Raw genomic sequence first — 5,773 nt, forward strand, 5'->3', positions numbered from 1 at the left:
TCTCTCAACCTCCTCCTGGGGCCAGTCGGCCTCTGTGGGCTTGTTCTTCCCTCGGCAGTGGCAGGGCGACAAGAGAGGAAGCCCAAACGTGCAAGCACTTTGCCAGCCTTTGGTCAAATGGTGGTTCAACCACAGCAGAAGCTGGAGTAGAAGTAGTTGCTCAGGATCCAGGTTGAGGGGAGAATACAAATTGTGGATGGTGGGGATGCCGGTATGCTTGGGGCAGAAGATTTGTTTAGGAGTTGGTAATAAATATCTTATAAATGTGCAGTGGAAAAATACTGTCAAAGACATTAAAAGAATGACAGAGAAGTTTTATGAGATGGAATGGTCAGTAGAGAGCTTGCACAAAGTCACACTGAAAATACTGATTTATGAAGATACGTTATGATGATAATCAGTTCAAATCTTTAGAATTTGAAAAACATGTCTTAACTGCCTGCTGTATGTTCTAACTGCTTTTATGTGCTTGGTGCTTATATTTACGTAAGTGGAGAATTGGACGTTGAGGGGGTTAAAAACTTGAATAAGATACTATCTTTTTCCTCAGTAGAGAAGACAGATATTTTTACAGCTATAATACAAGTTATACTTTAATAAATGCTGTAACAAGGTGAAGGAATTAAGAGAATAGAAATGAGAGAGAGATTAATTGCTGTTCGGAGGACCAAGGCAGTTTTATATAAGAGGTTACAAATAGACTTGCTATAAATTACTCCTAATGGGTAAAAACAGGGCAGAATCAAAAATGATGTCAAAGCTTTCAGTCCAGGAGACTGGAATAGTGGTGTTGGCACTGACAGAAATAGAAACCTGGAAATTACAAGAATATTAACTTTGCATCAGTATCATAATTGATAAGGGTTGTGGTGAGTAATGAAAACTTTTTGATTCAGTTCTAACTCATTTCTGTGGCAGGGTTATAAAACATTATAAAACGTTTGTTTTTGAGTTAACCTCATTGAACACAAGACGTTTAACTCAAATAAGGTTGGTATTTAAATGAGTAAAGAATAAAGAAATGTGTCCTCATTTGGTTCTTCTGAGATATAAATGTGTACTGGAAATTGTGAACAGACAATTAGCTTTGGTAAAAATATATTATCTCACAGACTAGCTGTGGTACCCGAACTTTGGGGAAATTTTAGAGGTGGTGTAGAGATAAAAATGTAACTATAACCCTGAAAAGTTTGATGATAATCAAGACATACATAGAAACACAGACATACGAGAAGAGGAATCTCACATTGTCCTGTAACAGAATTTCAGCAAACATGAGCTTTGGTCTAAGGAAAGAAAAATCTAAGCCAACTCCATGAAGTCTTGGAAAATATGTACAAAGACATTGCCAGTAACATTACATTCCAATCAGTAACACATGCTTTTCATGAGGTTAAAATTACTGTTTTAAATAAGTCAGCAAAGACAGTGAAATTTCTGCAGATGCTTTTATTTTTTTACATTTCTTATTAATGCTCTAGGTCAAACTCCCCTCCCCTGTCCAAGACGCTCTGGGCTGGAAGCTCTGCCATGCTGTTTCTGTAGCGCAGACAAGCACTCTCCTCTCTCTGGACTTCAGCTTCCTCATCTGAGGAGTGAGAGGATAAGACTTGACTTCTTCTCTCCCTCCTCCTTCCCAACCTTCCTTTCTCCTCCCCTCCTTTCTTCCTTCCATGAAATTTTATTGAGGACCACCTTTGTGTCCCTGTTTAGACTCATACATTTTACCCAGAATGCTACAAATCCCTAACAAGTCTCTCTGCCTCCAGCATTGCCCCTGCAAAGTCATTCTCAAAGGATGACCTGAGTAATGAATTTAGAATTCCAGTGTGACTCTGTCATTCCTTAGTCCGCTGTAGGTAATTCTACCTGATGTGGCTCCCATGGACCTCCTTGAGGCTTCATCTCAGGCTGCTCTCCTCCGCTCCCTCATCTCCTAGGCAACTGCAGTGTTCTCTGGATGTAGGGAGCACCTCCCTGACCTTGCGTCCGAGCAAACTCCCACCCATTCTTCAAACACTTATCTAGTGTCCTTTCCGCGGCAGTCCCTTCAGGAAGAGTTCACCCTTTCCTTTTCTTTAGTCACCATGCTCTGTATTTGCCTCTATGGTAGCATTTATTCCATTGGATTAGACTGAATTATTTTGTCTGTCTGCCTCTTACAGCCCTGGGCACAGTGCCTTGCACATAATGGGTAGTCCATAGATGTGTGTTGAGTTGGGAACATTTCACTGATTTTTACTTGGAACTGAACTACTTAAGTGCCCTCAACCTCTTTTTGGTAAATGCAGAAATCACTGAAAATGAAAAGAGCAAGAAAATGTGATTTTAGGATTTCTTAGTCTAAAACATTATATCTGAGATGTGATCCTTGGTCGATTTTAGTGTATTGATAACTGAATGAAGCAGTAAAATCTGTGATCACTCCAAGGCACGGAGGCAAGTCTGGACCCCTCCTTCTACTAGGTGTTGAGAGGCATTGGACGACTGTTCATATTATGGATTCTTGCACTGTTTCTTCACCAACTGCCCCCAAAAGCAACATATCTATTTCCTGAGAAACATATGTTTCCTGAAAAAATTCTTTGCTCACCTGTAGCTCGACTTCACGTTATGTCCTCTGATGTGTACTTGGAAAGCCTCTGTGACACATTTTCCTATAAATTTGGCTACAGCTTTCATGGGAGCCAACCTGACTACTTAGTCTTATATAAACACTGTAAATTCCAGGCTCTAATTGGCACAAGGATTGCTTTTCCAGAGATGAAGCCAGATGCAGAGCACTTCCCCAATTATGTTCTCTTAGCTAGAGATTTTCTTGTTTTTCTCTAATAGCATCTCTTTAAATAATATCAGGATATTGAGCAGAAAAAGTATTTTCGAGGGGTAGTTGAGCTGTTATTTGGAGAAGTACACAGAAAAGTGTTTCCTTCACTCCTTGACAACCTCTGACTGATTTTTTTTAGCACCTCTAAAACCTTTTTGCAAAAATTCTACTTTTTAAATGCAGATGAATGCCTGTTGCTTACTTTACAGAGTTTTAATATTACTATCTGAATCCAAAACTTTAAATCTTGAAGAGTTGTTAAAAGAACCATCTTTGAGGGAAAAAAAAATGGCAGCACAAACATTTAGCTTTATCAATACTGAAAAATAGAACATTTAAAGATAAAGGATGAGGTTAGGAATTTGGCGTTGACCCATGTAGTAAAAAACAAACAAGGCCAACAATTTCACGTGTAACTTAGGTGGAACAGGCCTTTCAGCCTGGCAAGGAATTACTTGTTAGTGACTTTCATATGAACATTTTTAATAAAGTGGTACAAACTTAAGGCATTCTGTAGTAGATAAAGAAGGGAATGGATCACAAGAAAAGTAGGTCCACTATAGTTAAAACTTATTTTAACCAAATAGGCAGGGAAAAGAAAGATGCTAACCAAAGGGATGGGGGTGGGTGTGGGCATCAGAGTCAAATGAAATGATTTTCCTTCACATCATTTATTTATTACAAGGCGCTAGAGAGCATCCGGAAACAGGCAGAATTTGGGGGGGTCCACCCCTTGTAATACAGGGGAGCCATATTTGCTTAAGGGTCAGTCTGTGATACGGGGCGGGTTGAACTCAAACAGAAAACCACAGTCTTATTAGCTTGTGGTATCTGAGGAGAGATTCCGGAATGGCTGAGGATTGAGGAGGAAATTCTGAAAAGGATGAATCCATAGGTGGGGCATCCCCAAATCTTCATATAAACTCCTGCCGAATTGCAAAGGCACTCTGAAGACTCCACAGACCTCATGGAAAGCAACAGCAACGTGGCTGAAAATGCTGAAGAGAGACTGTAGCTGCTGCTAAATTAGTTTGGCTAAACAAATAAAATTAAAAAAAAATAGTAGACCATACCGAGTGTTTTGAAGGAACTGCAACTTTTATATGTATATATATGCACTTCTGATGAAAATGCAAAAAGGTAAATCACTTTGGAAAAATGTGACCGTTTCTTGGTAATGGTAAACGTCCATCTACCACGCATCTCAGCCATTTCACTCTTAAGTATTTGCCAAAACAAAGTGAGACGGATGTTCACAAGAAGACTGGCAGGGGAATGTTCACGATAGCCACAAACTGGAAACAACCCAAGCGTCTGACCTGAGGATGAATAAACAAACTGCAGTGTATCCACACAATGAAACATTATTCAGCCACAAAAATGAATAAATTATTAATACATCAATAACCTGGGTGAATCTCGAAATCACCATTCTGAGAGAAAGATGCAGACAATAAAACTGAGTATACTATACTATTGCATTTATATAAAATTGTATAAATTGCAAATTAAGCTATGGTAACAGAAAGCAAGTTAGAAGTTGCCTGGTGAGGGATAGCAGGCAAGGGCAGGAGGGAGGGGCAATGAAAGCCACAGGAGAATTGAAGGTGATGGAAAAGACCTGTTATGTTGGCGTGGCAATAGTTTCATGGGTGAATCCATACGCCGAAGCTGATCAAATTGTACTTGAATTATGTAGCGTTTATTATTCTTCAGTTATATCTCAAGAACTTTTTGCTTTAATATTTTTATCTTCTCTGGTGAAAACACTTGCTACCTACTTTACTTAGCCTTTTAAATTTCCTCTGGGGACTGAAAAGTCAGTATTGGTGATTGGTAATCTTGGACCATATCAGGCCCTACCTCGTGAACTTTTGAGGCAGAGGGAGATTGGTCCTCATTTCCATTATTCTGAAGACAGACCTATTAATCCATATGAAAATTTTCTCGCTAAACATATTACTGCCCAGAAGCTGAAAGTGTGAAACGGTGGCACATAAAATGAAACTAGGAGAGAATTTAATTGGTGTTATTCATTATCTTCCTGTTGCCCAGCATGTATTCACTACCAACATTAAGTTGCAGAGTCAATGTTGAGCAAAGAGAAGACAGTCAATCCAGCCTCACCCCACTTCCCAGGTTATTAACCGTGGAACTTGGCTGTGGACACAGTGGGAGTGGATAATCGAGGGGCCTGAGGCATTTAAAGCACCAAGAAGAGTCTTCCAACTCTTAGTGACTCGTTTTTATCGAAGCTCCTTTAATAAATACTCTGCCTTGGGTTCTTTGAGGGAGATTTTTGTCCCTTTCCTTTTCAATCAAGGGATTATTGAAAACTTAGATTCTGGCCGCATTGCATCCTGAAGATGATTGTACCTTAAACAGACAGAGGATGTGAAAACGAATAAAGAAATACCTCACTCGGAATGGAGTCAGGAAGCCCTGCAGGAGGACTTGTCACGCGCGCACCCCTCCTCACACACACACACACACACACACACACACACACACACCCCAGCAGGGGGAAGGCTCTTCTCCTTGCCCAGCAACAACTAAGCCAATGAGAAGCCACCATAGCCCCAAACTCCCACTTTCCTCCAATGAACGGCTGTTCAGAACAGCCCCGCCCAATTTCCTTCTTTCCTCGCTAAAACAACACTCCTCTCCTTTGCTCCCTGAACTTGGCTATGGTTCTCTGCATTTTGCATGTCCTGAGTTAGAACTCCTCTGCTATTCCTGAAGAAACTCAGTTTGGCTGGCTAATCCACTAACCATTCTGGTTTTAAATGTTAACAAGGAGCATTAACAAGTTATTGAATAGAAACAGAGTGAAAATCAGAAAATGTCACCTGGACCTTTTGCAAACGTAAATATGTAAATATCAAAAAAAAAAAAAAATATGAGGTATTAATTTCATATGAATAGCACTGATTTGAGTGTCACTCC

The sequence above is a fragment of the Camelus ferus genome, chromosome 12, assembly GCF_009834535.1.
Source record: "Camelus ferus isolate YT-003-E chromosome 12, BCGSAC_Cfer_1.0, whole genome shotgun sequence".
Lineage (NCBI taxonomy): Eukaryota > Metazoa > Chordata > Mammalia > Artiodactyla > Camelidae > Camelus > Camelus ferus.